This window comes from Herpailurus yagouaroundi, unplaced genomic scaffold (genome assembly GCF_014898765.1).
Source record: "Herpailurus yagouaroundi ecotype Mexico unplaced genomic scaffold, PumYag 186, whole genome shotgun sequence".
NCBI classification, from domain to species: Eukaryota; Metazoa; Chordata; class Mammalia; order Carnivora; family Felidae; genus Herpailurus; species Herpailurus yagouaroundi.
Genome location: NW_024412417.1, coordinates 33,494,066 through 33,509,798, shown reverse-complemented (window position 1 = coordinate 33,509,798; position 15,733 = coordinate 33,494,066). Strand labels below are relative to the sequence as shown.

The 15,733-nt window shown below is 49.0% G+C and overlaps 1 long non-coding RNA gene across 1 annotated transcript; it reads left to right on the top strand.

Annotated features, from left to right (window-relative positions):
• The first annotated feature begins 2,220 nt into the window (after positions 1–2,220).
• Positions 2,221–3,987, top strand: LOC121043214 (uncharacterized). The gene is made up of 2 exons (XR_005796732.1): positions 2,221–2,921; positions 3,161–3,987. It is a non-coding gene; the product is annotated as an uncharacterized LOC121043214 (long non-coding RNA).
• Positions 3,988–15,733: the final 11,746 nt, after the last annotated feature.

Genomic DNA, 15,733 nt, shown 5'->3' with positions numbered 1-15,733 from the left:
TATGACATGAGCTCCCTACCCCGTTGCTAGTCAAAGAATGTCTGCGGTGGATGTGGCCTGGGAGAGTCAGGACAGAGCGAGAGAAGAGGCTGGCGCCAGGAGGGGGCAGCCTCTGAGGGCCCTTGCCGGAAGAGCTTCCTCTCGCGTGGGCAACTTGGTGGGACCTTAGAAAAGTGGCAGAGTCTAAGAACCTTAATGCAAACTTGAGGTCATGCTGTCAAAACGTGGAGAGGGCCTGGCATTGCGCTGTTTGGGCGCAGTGTTTTGTATAGTCTGTCAACAGTGCTCCTCAGAGAAACGGAGTGGTCGAGTCCGTAGATGACGGGTCCCACGTGGAACAAAGATCCAGAGGAGAAAGGGGTGCCGGAAGTCAGTCATTAAGGACAGGAAAAGAAAAGAACGGGGGAGCGCCTGGGTGGCTCAGTCAGTTGAGCGTCCGACTTCGGCTCTGGTCACGATCTCGCGGTCCATGAGTTCGAGCCCTGCGTCGGGCTCTGGGCTGATGGCTCGGAGCCGGAGCCTGCTTCCGATTCTGTGTCTCCCTCTCTCTCTGACCCTCCCCCGTTCATGTTCTGTCTCTGTCTCAAAAATAAATGCTAAAAATTTTTTTTAAGAAAAGAATGGGATGTAGGTTACCTCTATTGCCCCTGGAAGCAGCAGAGTCATTTGGGTTGTGGTTTAGGAGGAAGCAGGTGGCAGGAAGGAAGAGTTCCTGATGACTGCAAGGACTTTATGATATAGCAGGTGACAACTGACCTGTCCTCTGACAGCTTCAGATCAGGTTTTTAGGGGCACAATCTGGTGAAATGCCTCAGTCTATTGTCAGAAGTAGAGGAGGAGCAAGGAGGAAAGTATTTTTGTGTTCGTTTTGTTTTTTTAGAAGTGTATTTATTTATTTTGAGAGAGAGAGACAGAGAGAGAATGAGCAGGGGAGGGGCAGAGAGAGGAGGGGGGACACAGGATTTGAAGCAGCTCCGGGCTCTGAGCTGTCAGCACAGGGCCCGAGGCGGGGCTCGAACTCATGAACTGTGAGACGATGACCTGAGCCGAAGTTGGACGCTTCGCCAACTAAGCCACCCAGGCGCCCCAAGGAGAAAAGTTTTCAAATAGGTCCTTTCGATTTGCATATTCCTGCTCCCAAGCCATGGTCCCGCCAGTTTCCTGAGTTCAGAGTCACAGCAAACAGGCTGCACTGCAGAAAGGCTGTGGATGTAACTGGGGGCTTGGAGAGCGAAAAGGGGGTTCAAGAAATGGACCTTCCTGCTCTCGCCTACATCCAATGACTGCTTGTTGTGGGGATGTGGAGGCCAGCTTCTCCCCGTTACACTTGGGATAACCCGAAAGGGCCCTTCTAGTTCCAGAGTTCTACATCGCCTTAGTGCCATGCAAATAGTGCAATCGAGATTTGATCAAGGGCTTTCTGGCTCTGTCTAGACTGTACCCAGAATACTATGCTTTTCTGCTGCCACGGAACCGTGCAGAAAACAGCAGGGGGTGACCGAAGAAAGAAGCATCACAGTGTCTTCTTGGTGAACTCGGGCCCAGCACTGTTGCCTTTTCTAGTACATAAGGTCATGGCGGGTTGGAGGGACAGCCTGCATGTAAGGGGCTGAGACAGGGCAGATAGTACTTACGTCATGTTTCCTGCTGGGTTTTACTGGCAAGTCAACAGACCTTGCTGACTCATGGAGACGGGGATAGCAAGGTCCAGAGGTGATGTTTTAGGGAGTGCAGGTTTGGATGATAGAAGGTGGGATATTAAGGTATGAGGTAATCAGCAACTCCTTATATGATTACTTGGATAGCAGTGGGATTGGTGAAATCAGAGCAGAGTGGTAACCACGTGAGCTTTACTAGGGCAGGGTTCTATCTATCCTGAGGCATCTGTGCTCCATTTTGAACTCATAGTATCATTCTCATATCGTACCGGTCATCCAGCCTCCTTTGACGCAGCAGGTCAGTCATAAGAGATTCACTTGTGACCTATTGTATGCTGGGCTCTTGGCTATAGGTTCTGGGATCGAAAGATACTAAGTACGCAATGCTTGGGGCGCCTGGGTGGCTCAGTGCGTTAAGCATCTGACTTTGACTCAGGTTGTGATCTCACCGTCTGTGACTTTGAGCCCCGTGTCAGGCTCTGTCCTGACGCTCGAAGCCTGGAGCCTGCTTCAGATTCTGTGCCTCCCTCTCTTTCTGCCCCTCCCCTGCTCATGCTCTGTCTCCCTCTCAAAAATAAATAAACATTAAACAAGGTATTTACTCAATTCTTAAACAATAACACCTGCTCAAGGAGCCTCCTGACACTTGACAGATATTTCCAATACAATGGCATCATTGCTTGACTCTGTCAGTTTAGGGGAAATCATCTGCTGCAGTAACAAATGATCCCCCAAATTTTAGTGGCTTACAACAAAGTTTACTTCTCCCTCGCCTGACTTGATCTTCACAGATCGGCTGAAATTCTGCTCCATGTCCTTTTCGTTATGGGACCAAGCTAGTGGGAGCAGCCTCAATCTAGAATACTCCAATCTCGTGATATAGGGAAGAGAGAGAGTGGAAATACACAATAGCTCTTCAAAGCTTCTGTTGGTAGCGGGGCAGGTCCCCTGCGCTCCCATTTCATTGGCCAAAGCGAGTCACATGGCCAGGCGTGACATCATCAGCAAGGCAACCCTGGGCAGTTAGCAGTTAGCAGTTGGCAGTTAACAGTTGAGAGGGAAGAAACACACTCCTCCCTAGCGCCCTAGCAGAGTTAGGCACTAGGGCCAGACAGCTGGCGGAAGGGCACTGACGTTTTAGAGCTCCTCTTCATTCTCTTTATTGACACATTTTAATTAAGCCCACGGTTGTTTCTCTTTTTTTAAATTTTTTCTGCCCCGTCTTTAGAGACCTTTTGCCAGAGCTGATATAGTGAAAAGGAGGTATTAGGGGCGCCTGGGTGGCGCAGTCGGTTAAGCGTCCGACTTCAGCCAGGTCACAATCTCGCAGTCCGTGAGTTCGAGCCCCGCGTCGGGCTCTGGGCTGACAGCTCAGAGCCTGGAGCCTGTTTCGGATTCTGTGTCTCCCTCTCTCTCTGCCCCTCCCCCGTTCATGCTCTGTCTCTCTCTGTCCCAAAAATAAATAAATGTTGAAAAAAAAATTAAAAAAAAAAAAAAAGGAGGTATTAGAATTAGTGTTGCTGTTCTATACAACTGGAGGCCTCCATGAAACGTTCAAGCAACGTGGAAGGCTGTTTCCTGGCAACCCTACGTGGTCCATAGCTGTTGCTATAAATTGGGGGTACGTTTCTAGAAAAGCCATTGGGCTGAAGCCTGGGTTTCAGTCCTGACCTGCTACTGACGAGTTGTGTGATTTTGAGGAGTCAACCTGGCCTCTTGGAGCTTTAGTTCATCTGCAAAACAAGGGTGGTTGTGAAAAAAGGAAATTGTAAACCGGGAAACACTTTCCAAACGTTCAGCCTTTGTGAAACTGTGATGGAGATGTCATAAGAATCGGGCGGTTTTGTGTGTGTGTGTGGGGGGGGGGGTTTGTTTTTGTTTTTGTTTTTGTTTTCCATTGTGGTGGGAAGCTGGTGCACAGAATAAGAAAGGGTACTACAGCAGCTGAGATGCGCTGAAGCTGGTAATTATCTGCTAGACGGGCTGAGTTTTGATTGTAAGTGTGCCTGGCAAACCTATCAATGAGCCATGTGCCTTGATGAAACGCTGACAGTCTATTTACACAGAGGCAGCTGGGATATTATAAAAGAATGAAGGCATGCTGGAAGTCTAAGTCATTATGAAGGGTAGGACTTCATTTATCTGTGCGACTGATGGCTCCAGGATGGTAAAAATGTGGTATCACGTGAACAAAACAGCTCTTGAATTTTAATAATAATCCAGTGTCTTAGAGATGAAGGCTTAGCAATGATTGAATCCAACCCGTTGTCTGTAGAGATGAGGAAACAGAGACTCCCAGAAGTTAATAAACGAGCTTTTATCACACTTATGCTTGGCTAGGCATGGCATTACTTTCCAAGTGCTGTTAAATCCGAGAGAAAAACTTACCTGTCTTTTATGTAACAAATGTGCCAACTCATTAATCTCTAAAACAACACTCCCTTTGATATCTGGCATTCACGTTTCTAAATATTTATTCGCTACTTACACATAATCAACTAAAGCATAAAAACTTAACTTTAAATTTCCCCGGACGTTTAAACATTGATTACAAATTTGCAATCAAGCTCTTACATAAACAAATCATTAAAACGATGAATCTAATAAATGAGATTCTTTTACGTGCTCTCAACACCTTACCAAGCAGACAACGTGTGCACAAAATGCCACGTTGATTACAGAAAAGATTACACCGTGGAAGAACGGTTTTCTGAGACACTGGAAAGCCAGAGTGGAGATGAGCTGTGTTTTCCTCTTCTCTCCTATGAGGTGGAGTCTTGCTCAGTCTGTGTGGCTCAGAACCTAGGAGGTGGCCCGTGAGCTTATTTCAATTGTGGGCATGGATCGTTGGTGCTGATTTTTCCAGAATGACAATACTTAATCCTGTAGCAAAGCACTCACACACAGGGGCTGTGGTGCCCTGGAAGTGAACCTAAGTCTGTCAGTCCCCCAACCCTGAGTATAGTATTTCCAGTATTCCTCTCGGGAGTTCTGGGGGGCCACGGGCTGCACTATGGGTGTGTTTTAGCCACTTCTGCTCTTTATAACGCCAGACTTCTGAGAACATTCTGCATCCTTAGCTAATTCTATCAGGCGCTTTACAGACAGAGGGAGAGCAAGGGTAAGAATGAGAACGGTCTCCCCTGACTAATACGTAGCCCACCCGAAAAGTCGTCTAATACCCTTGTGCTGCTAACACCAGAAATAAAAGGGCTAGTTTCATGCAGTTACATTTGTTTATTTTCTTTGTTTTAATCTTCTTAATTTACAGCTTCCCAGGGCTATTGCTTTTTTTTTTATCTTTCCGGTATTAGAGTAACTTTTTTTTTTTAATTTTTTTTTTTTAATGTTTATTTTTGAGACAGAGAGAGACAGAGCATGAACGGGGGAGGGGCAGAGAGAGAGGGGGAGACTCAGAATCTGAAGCAGGCTCCAGGCTCTGAGGTGTCGGCACAGAGCCCACGGACGGTGAGATCATGACCTGAGCCGAAGTCAGACGCTTAACCAACTGAGCCACCCAGGCGCCCCTTAGCGTAACTTTTATAGGATATGATTTCTACCCTTTCTTAGAGTTGCTGAATTTGGAGAAGCCCCCAGAGGAAAAGTTTGTGGGTTTGGGAGTTCTGATCCAGCCCTTCCTCGGATCCTCCTTGACTGCACGGTCCAAAGCGGTGTGACAGCACATCTGAATTCCAGCAGCGGGGGTGGGGGGTGGAGCTTAACCCAAGGTTGTTTATATCACTTCTGCTCATTTTCTGCTCATTTTCATTTGAGCACTCGGCCACACTAGCAGCAAGGGAGGCTGGAAATAGCCTGGCCAGGTGCCCAGACAAAAACCTGAGTGTCTTATTAGTCTAAAAGCAGGGAAGAACTAGGGGTGATGTCTGACAGTGCCTGCCGCTTTCCATGCTTCTGGCCACCAAGTGTTTATGGGTCCTTGTCTTCTCACACATAGACACATTTACCCCTTCTCCAAGGGGGATGAGCCCCAAAGCCCAGATGCTTTGATTAGCTCGACCAGGAGCTCCCGAGTGGTAAGCAATCAGGGGCAGTGTGGTTCCTACTGGTACCACAAACTTGAAGAAACAACTCCCCCAACTTTTCTGCACCAATGGGCAACCAATGCCGGATAGGAACAGGGCAAGTGCAGTAAAAAGTCCCATTCGGAAGAGGGATAAAAGAAAACGCACATAAGTCTTTGTGTCAGAGCAATGATCAAATCCCTTTGGGTAGGAACAGAAAAGACTCTCTTCTCTGCCAGCAAGTGAGTCATGTGAGGGGCCCCTCTGGCAACCCTGGTTCTGCCTCCAGGGGAACCTCTCTTGGCTGACATGCCCTGTGGCTATTGACTTTTCCCCTTGGGAGGGTCTGCCTTGTCCTCCTGGGATGGCAGTTAAAGTCTACGCCCCTTGTGGGGGCTGCAGTGCCTTCACTGTCCCTTCCTGCAGGTGTGGGGGTGGAGCCTAGACCTGCGTCTGGGTCAAGGGCTTTGTCAGGTCAGCCCTGTAGTTTCCGGGGCAATAAAATTCCCTAAGAAGGCCCACGTAGGCTTTAAGTCTATCTGCTCAAATAAGGAAGGACAGCCGAGATCTAGTTTGGCCTAGGTTTAGTCTAAAAACCTTATTTACTGACCTCTGTGCTCCGCCCAGCCCCCATGTCTCCATGTAAGTTGCCCCAAGTCCATCTGAATAAATAGCTTGAGTAGGAAGGCAACATCCTTAGTTCTGTCTTTCCTGCTGCCACGTGGCAGACAACTCTGGATAGTGGTGCTTGAGAAAAGCTTGGGGACAAAGTCTTATTTTTTGCTAAAGCTCCTTAGACCCGTCACCCCACCCCACAAGGGACTCAGATGGTGTCATCAGATCTCTCTCACTCTCCATCTGCCGGCTGTGTTGTGTTCCAGGTTTATTCCCAGGCCAGCCCCGCCAGCATTGCTAAGCCTGCGGAGTCCTGATTTTAGAGGAGGACGCACATGATCGCTTCCAGCACCCATGCGTAAAATCTTAGAGACGTTCCTGATTGGCCCGGTTTATGTCACCTGCCTACCCTGAATCAGTCATTATACCCAGGAGATGGAGATCTTTGGTTAGCCTGAGTCATTTGTCCACCATAGTGTTGAGCATCATGATGGGGGACCTGGTCAGGACCACATAAAGGGCAGAAGAGTCAGCGTTCCTTCACTCCCCACCCAAAATGAGGGAGGTGCTATTAGACCAAAGGGGAAAGTGTGTTTGGCAAAAAGAAATGAAAGAGACCCAGGACATTTGGCCACCAGCAGGGACAACAGTGCTCTTTAGGACCTGGAAGGCTTGGTAAAGATGGAACTACTAAGTAACATTTACTTCTAGTTTCATTTAAAAATTTTTTTTTTCAACGTTTATTTATTTTTGGGACAGAGAGAGACAGAGCATGAACGGGGGAGGGGCAGAGAGAGAGGGAGACACAGAATCAGAAACAGGCTCCAGGCTCTGAGCCATCAGCCCAGAGCCTGACACGGGGCTCGAACTCACGGACCACGAGATCGTGACCTGGCTGAAGTCGGACGCTTAACTGACTGCGCCACCCAGGCGCCCCTCTAGTTTCATTTAATAAGATTTTTTGGGATATCTGGGTGGCTCAGTTGGTTAAGCGTCCAACTTTGGCTCAGGTTATGATCTCACGGTTCGTGGGTTTGAGCCCCGCGTCGGGCTCTGTGCTGACAGTTCGGGGCCTGGAGCCTGCTTCAGATTCTGTGTCCCCCTCTCTCTCTACCCCTCCCCTGCTCGCACTCTCTCTGTCTTTAAAAAAAAAAAAAAATTTGTTAAAACCCAGGCCATGTCTCTTGAACTGCCCCCTTACCAGGAGTTCACTGTTACTTTGGACGATCAGATCAGAGTGGACCAGGATAGAAACCGAACAGAGACAAGGAAGCATTATTTCCTCTTCGACACTGATAGTAGCCCACCTGAGTGTGGTCTGCTCCTGCCACAGCCCTCTCCCTGGTCTCACCCACAGGAAGCTGAGGACAAACTTCTTCTCTCCTCTCCTGCCCTGATGGGGCAGCTGACAGCCTCTGAGTGTGGAGTTAGGCCCCCAGCTGAAAGAGGGGAAATGAACAGGCTCCCAGGAAAACCCTTGACCCCTGGAGGGAGGTGGGAGAGGGCAGAGGCCACCATCCTCCACACCACCCCGATTCTTATGCACAGTCCCCCACTCCCCCACCTGACCCCACTTTCTCCAACTGGCTCTTCCCTTCACACACATATTCATTTCTAGAGTTTTCTGAGCATGGATGAGCACCGTGCCCACAAAGCTGCAGGTCTCCCCATGTTTGGAGAAGCTGTCAGGATGACAAAGCCCTTGGATGACATCTGTTCCTTTGCAACTGGGCCCCTCCAACCTCCTATGCTTCCTGCGCCCATCTGCCCAGAGTTCCTGGAGGGACCTCCTGCCTCCAGCTTTCCCAGGTTTTGGTGCAGGAAGGCGAGAGGCAGATGTGGGCCAGAAGGTGGAGCGGAGCAGTGCAGGCGCTCGGTGCTGCTGAGAGAAGTTTTCCTGGCCCTGCCGCTTCTCTCTCAGTGGCAGCCTGGCTGTGAGGACCCGGATCAGGAGAAGCAGCAGGTGGATGGGGATTTCCAAGCCTAAGCCCCTTTAAATACACAGGCAGCTGTGGGCTTCCTCTCCCAGGTAACCGGCCTGGACTAGCTTCCCCCAGGGGGAAATGCAGGTGTGTCTGGAAATCAGGAATAACCCAGAGAGTTCGGGAAGACTCTCGATGAATCTTAATGGGTTAGTCAGTAGGCTAACGGCGGGTGGAAGGAAAGCGGGCTGGGAATTTGCCGAGCCCCGAGGTTCCTCGAGTCAGAAGCCCTGTTTGTAGCCACCGGTGGGGAAGCCGGCCCCGCTCTGTCCCCATCCACCGCCTCGCTGTGGCTGATGGCATTTTCTGAAGCTGGCAACACGATACCTATCATCCTGAATGCTCTTCTGCACTGTGAACTGGCCACTTCTGCACGGAGAGGTAGAGTCTGTCTCACCACCTCCTTGAAGCCAGGCAGGCCGCGGGACTGCCGCGACCATTGGAACTTGGCGCAAGTGATGGCGTGCGACCTTGGGCATGGCCCTTCCTGGCCTGGGTTTTGCTGGCCGCCCCTGGGAAGCCAGTGCCCTGTCACAAGTTGGCCTGGCCTCTGAGACCACTATGCAGTGAGCGGCCTGAGATGTCCCTGCAGAGGCCCTGATGGCCAGACATCCCGGAGAGAGAGAGAAAGGCTGAGGCGCCCTGAGGCGCCAGACAGGGAGGCAGTCACGATGGCAGAATTTTCACGTGATTTCTCTGCACTTGTATTCTTGCGTCTCTTTCTCCTGTGCGCCAACGCTTGAATCCTGATGACGTCAACATAATCACTTGCTCACTTTACCTTACAGTGTGCCGCTAAACATTTCAAACAACAAGAGGGATGCCGATATTGTTAGCAGTATACGGAGATTGTGATCTTGAAAAGATAACGTTCTGTTCTTTTTGCCTTTGCAATATATCCCTTTAGGGCAGGATTTCCCGACCTCGGCACTACATTTTTGGGCTGGATAAGTCTTTATTGTGGGAACACACCTGTGCCTGGCAGTCTCTACCCTCTGCTCATTTCTGGGCCAGCAGCAACCCTCCAGTTGTGACAAGCAAAAATAGCCCGTGAACACTGCCAAATGCCCAATGAGGGGGGCAAAAATGTTTCAATTTAAAGACTTCTAGGGATATACAGTCAAAATACTGAGTTTAAAGGCCTTTAAAGTTATTATTATTTTTTTTTTCTGTGTGGCTATGCCTCCAACTTGATGTACAGTTAGGTTTGCTTCAGTGGTTCGGGGGGTTTATTTTATTTGTTTTTTTAATGTTTATTTTTGAGAGAGAGAGAGAGAGCGCGCGTGCGCATGAGTGGGGGAGGGGCAGAGAAAGGGAGACACAGAATCTGAAGCAGGCTCCAGGCTCCGCGTGTAGGGCCTGAGGTGGGGCTCGAACCCATGGACTGAGAGAACATGACCTGAGCCCAAGTCAGATGCTTAACTGACTGAGCCACCCAGATGCCCAGGTTTTCAGGTTTTAGAGATTGCTTTTTACTCGTTTTATATTTAACTTGTGTAAAACATTTCTATTGATCCAAAGTCAAAATACGTGGCCAGGTAGTTTCTTTTTTAGTCTGATTTTTTAAATCACGTAAAATGTAATGTTTAATATCAATACCGTTAGAGAAGCTTCAGTTCCACCTCCCCACCCTGTTCCCTCCCTTCCTCTATGATAACCATTTTCATTACTTTTGGGGTTATCCTTCCATTGTTTCTTTTGGAAAATACAAATACGTCTTTATATGTATTTTATATGCATCCTGACATCTATCTGTTACACCCTTTCTGGTACAAAAGTTACCATACTAAGCACTGCTGTATATTGCTACAAGCAAGGATTTTTATTTATCCCTGTAGAGAATGTTGCTTGACTTGCCTGGGATGTGTTCTTAAAGACGCCTCAGGTGAGGCTGACACAAGTGTACAAATGAGTGGAGGTGGGGGCTCCGCCCGGATCCCTGCCTCTATATGCTGCTGGACTCCATTACATGAGACATCAAGAAATCTGAGGGTCAAGGTTAGCCATCTAACTTCTGTAGTTCTTACTTGTCAAAATACCTATGGGTAAAAATCACATGTGGATAAATTTGTTACTTTTTATTGTAAAAATTTCCAAACATAATAAAAAGATAGAAGACACAATAAACAATGGCATCATCACCCAGTTTCGCCACACCTGTTTCATCTAGCTCAACCTATTTTTGCTGAAGTTGTAGCCCAAACCCCACGTAATAAGTCATTTCACTCTTACGTCCATCTTTTTTAAAAAGGTGGGGGGTGGGGGCCGGGGGCAGAGCACTTTCTCGCTAAACTACAGGGCCACAATCACACCTATTAAAAATAACATGAATTTGTTGATTTCACGGACTATCAAATCCAAATTTATATTTCTCTTGTTATCTAAAACAAAAAGAAAACCCCACCAACTGCCTTTGCCATTCGTTCAAATCAGCGTCTAAACAAAGTCCACTCACTGGGGAGCCTGCTCTGGGACAGGAACTGAGAAAACATGAGCCCAAAGCCCTCTGGGTGGCTGAAAACAAACTGCGAAGTCTCGTGAGATACCGACCCCAGATCCTCAGGGTCGTTGAAAACACCTGTGTTCCCCCTGGAACTTCCCCCAGTTGAACATTTTCAATTCCTTCCATTGTTTCTCTGTGATATGGTTTCTTTTCTCCTTCCCTGTCTTTTCCTGTCTGTATGCTCCGGGTGGTTACTGTCCCTAGCGGACACATTATAAGCAGATGGTCTCCTCAGTCATCAATCCTCAGATCAGCTCTGGTGTCCCCACTTTAGAGATAAGGAAAGCTAATAACTTCTTGGGGGGGGGGGAACTTGGTCTTGAGCTCAGTTATTAGTTGTAAATTCCAGAGCTAGGCCAACAACTCATAGCTTTGCCTGATTCTTCTTTTTGGAACACAAACAAGCCTTTCTCGTTCTAAGGATCCTTTGGTTCCTACCCAAACCCTGTTTTACCACACGGTCATCTGTGAATATCTAGGTACCCATCCAGCAGTGTATGGTTAAGAGCTGAGGTCCTAGGGTCTGGGAAGCATGGCTTAGTGATTAGATGCACTAACTCTGCAGCTAGGCTTTCCAAGTTCAAATTCCAAGTCTACCGACTATGAGCTGAAGGACTTGGACAATTTATGTAAACTGTGTCTCCATTTGTTTCTCTGTAGTGGTGACAAAACCAACCTCATTAGGCTGTTGTGAAGGTTAAGTAAATTAGTGCTTGTAAGGCTCAGGATATGGCACCTGATGCAGTGTTGTACATGTTTGCTGTTGTTATTCTGCGTTCACCACTCAGGTGTGCGAGACCTTGAGTGCGTCATCCAGTTGGACTATGTCTCCGAATGCCTTATCTCTTAACTTGGCAGTCACAAGGGAGCTTACTAAGAGGAATAATGTGAAAATTAGGAGACAATTCACCACAAGCTAAAAGGAGAGCGTCTGGTACATAATAGGCACTCAACAATTATTATTATTAATTTGGCACTTTATACTTATCGTGGTACAGATCCGAGGCCAGAAAGTCAGGTGTGCCAGAAATAATGGCATCTCTTTATTTTCAATAAGTCACCTAGATTTCGTCTTCCAGCTCAGTCATTCTTGGTTTTTCTTCCCCGAGTCCTCCATAGTTTGTACAAGGGATCTTATGAAATGCTTAGGTTTCCAGAGGGTCCTGCTGGTCATCAGCCCCCCCATCCACTCGGATGGCCATTGTCTTTGACTAGGAGTCTCTGCCATTTCTCTGCCACAGTTGGGGCCCAAGGTCTTAGCCAAGCCCGTGGGCCCCTGCCCAGGGCCAAGTCTCCTGGTGTGTCATTTCCAGCCACAGCCTCGGAAGACTCCTGGGACCCACTGATCTGTCTCTTACCTCCTGCCTAAATCCCTGGAGATCTTTTCTTAACCCAGAGGAAAGTCTTTTGTTCTCAAACCTCGTTCACCTCAATGGACTTTAGAAGCAAAAGTCTAGGCACAAGTCTCTCCAGAAACAGAAACGCAGGACCAGCCCCATGCCTGAGTGGGAGGAGGGAAGGGCAACAATCGGGGGAAACATCCTACCTCACCATCTCACAAAGCCCTCTCCTCCCCACATCTGTCAGTGGGAGCCACTGCACGGACAGGGGCTCACCTCACGGTCACCAAGAGAGCGACTCCCAAGTGCCAGGCTGGGACAAGCTCTGGAAGAAAACAAAAAGCCAACCTCCCTATGAACACAGCCCTCCAGCTCTTTCCCTAGAGGACTCATTCTCAAGCAGGGGTGATGTGGGCCCCCAGGGGGCATCTGGCCATATCTGGAGACATTTTTGATTGTCACAACTGGAGGGGGTACAGATAATGGCATCTAGTGGGTAGAGGCTGGAGGTGCTGCTAACACCCTCCAATGCACAGGACAGTGCTCTGCAGCAAAGAATGACACGGCACCAAATGTCAATAGTGACGAGGATGGGACAGGACAACTGTCACGCAAGGTAGAAGAGAATAATGAGCCGATTGTCCCAGAGGCTTATCCAACAGAAATCACTGAAGGGACACTCTCTAACCAGAAAGAATATTCCAGGGAGTCTTTTTTTTTTAATCACAGAGGGCTGGCTGGGATAAGAAGGAGCCGAAACTTTAACTCAGAATCCTTTCCACACAACTTGAGACATCGGTGGTCTAGAAGAGATGTGGAGAGCTAACCCTAGCCAACTCCCTCAGGCCTGGCAAACCAAGCTAGAGCAGGCTCCTGTCATAAGGTCTGGGGCCAGAGGAGCGCCTTCATTGCACCTTCATGGGACAGCCGGGGACTGCCCTTCTCCAACTCAGGTCTGTGATGGTGTCATCCCCTCAGTGACCAGCGCCCAGGACACCCAGATGAGGAAACCATTCCCGAAGGTTCTTGATCCTGGCCTCGCAGCAAGTTTCCCATGAGATTCTGAGAGCTTTAAGGAAGGGCCTGTGTAGGGTTTTTGTTTTTGTTTTTGTTTTTGTTTTTTTTTTACTCTACAGGTAATTCTAATGTAGGCAGGTTGGGAGATTTGTTTTGCCAAAAAAATTATGTCTCATTTCTTTTGCTGTGGAACATAATTCAGAACAATTTCCACGACGGCTGCCTTGGGTAGGAGAGGAAGAGTGGGTAGAGGACGGAGCATTTACGTTGTGTCTGGAAAGGCCATGGGATGGGATAATGCCTTGTTTCAAATTTCAACCATTAAAGGGATCCTGTTACCCAAGGTATGAAAATCTGTGTTTAGAAAATAGATCATGTCAAGAGGTGATTATCCACTTTTATTTTTAACCTCTTCTAAGACATGGAAAATAACGTTCAATTTCCAGAAAAACAGCATTCTTAATGACAGATCAGTCAAGAACTTCAAGGGTCTACTTCCTGCTTTGGTTGTGGGTGATGGGAGGCCTCACCCCACCGTCTCAAACATCCTGGCAGGCTTCTCTCTGAGGCTACCCCCAGCCCCTGAGCCATCTGAAGCCACTGTCTTCTCTGATGGCATCAGCTGCCGGCTCTGTGCTGCTGACTCTCACTGTTCCCCGGGTGACCTTTCTCCAGCCTAGCTACCCTGCTCCCTCCTGGGTAGAGAACATTCTCAAACGCAACATGTCAACAAACACTGAATCATTCCCCTGTCCGGTCTCCCAAGCGGTATTTTCTATCTCCATGACTAGCAGGCAAATCCACATTCCTCCCTCTCCCTCACCACCCCCACTTGCCAAGAGCCACTCATTCCAGAGGGTTCTCTGTCCTTAACATTCCCTGTTCCAGTCCTGTGCCATCCTTCTCCAATGCCTCCATGCTGGCTCAGGCCATGATCACTTCACTCACACCTCGACTGTGGCCATAGTCTCTTATGTGGCCCTCTGGGTCCACTCCCATTCCCTTCTGCCTTATTCTCTACTTAGAAACTAGGGTGATCTTTCTAAAACACCAATGATGAGTTTATGATGTGTGGAACATTTACTATGTGTGAGTCACTGTCCTGAGCTCTTTACAAGCATAATCTCTTAAAAAATCTCCCTAAAAACTGTATAAAAAAAGATACCTTCATTATCCCCATTTCACAGATATGGAAACTGGGACACAGGGAGGTTAAGTATCTTGTCTGGGGTCACACAGCCATTAAAAGGGAAAGCTCCAACGCTACTCTCTGGTTTAGAATCCTTCAGTGGCTCCCCACGTATTGACCTTCAGGGCAGGATGCACACTTTGAGTTTGGTCTCAGAATTCTCTGTGACCTAGGCTGTGCCTCTCTGTCTGGATTTATCACTCACCGCGCTTCTCCCTGACCCCCTGGGTCTCCAGCCTTGTGGAGCTGCCTACTCACCATGCCCATGCCACGTGCTGCTCTGTCTTCGTTCAAGGTGTTTTCTCCCTAAGATGCCTTCCCCATCCAGTCTGTGTGACAGACACAGTTCTCAGGGTTCAGCTTAAAGGATGCCTCCTCCACGAAACCTTTCCAGAATGTGTCCTGCCCCCACTGCTCGGAGAACTGACCTCTTACTCCCTTGGGCTTGGCTGTAACCAGGCTATGCATTATGACTTTGTCACCAGCAGTGACTAGCACCACGTGCTAGTGGTCTATGGATATCACTATGGGTGCTGTGGCCTCATTAATTCATGCTGCCTGGAGACGGTGTTTCTCACTGTCTCAGTGGCGTGGGTGATAATGATGAGGTGTGAAGTTAATGTCCCTTAATGTAAAGAAGAGTGCCTTGGTGGCCGAAGGATGCCCTGGGGTTGTGTACCATGGCTCGGGGAGTAGGGGAACCCTCACGAGCCTGGAGGGGGTCTCCCCTGGGACAATAGAGAGGTCAGGAAAGGTGGGGAGAGCTGGCCAATGTCCTTTGGGTTCTAGATTCCTTAAGTTCCCAGAGGGGTCTTGTGAGGCCAGAGACAGTCCGTGATGCAGTAGAAAGTACCAGATGGAGATTCTTGGCCCAGGCTCTGGTATAGCTCTCTTCTAGTGTCAGGTGGCATCGGCCAGTCCCTTTTCTGAGGGGGAGGGGAGAAGGGAGCCCCTCCCACAGGTGCCTTCCCAGGCGTCTCCTGTCCCATTCCTGTGAGACTTTCCCCAGGCCACCTCTGAAGGCCTTTCGTCACCCTGTTGTCGGTGCTCAGAAGCCCTGCCTCACCCTCACCTGGCTGCTTGGGCAAGTCTGCCACCGTCCCTGGCTTCAAGGTCCTTCGTTTTAAAAGGGAGCGATTATTTGTTCCTCCATGCAGTGCACTTGGCAGTGGGTGCCAGGGGAGAACATGGAAGAAGCACTTTCATTTCCTCAGGTCTGAGGATGCAGAGGAAGCTCCATGGAGAGCCAATATTAAGTAATAATTCAAGCCTAAGCGGTCAGGATCCAGGGTGTGGGGAGTGTGGCCGCCTGCTGTCTCCGTTGCCTTCTCGCGCGTCTCCGGCCCATCCGCTGAGGCCTGACACCGTTGAAGGAGACCAGCAGGCCGGGGGTGGGGGGGGGGGGGG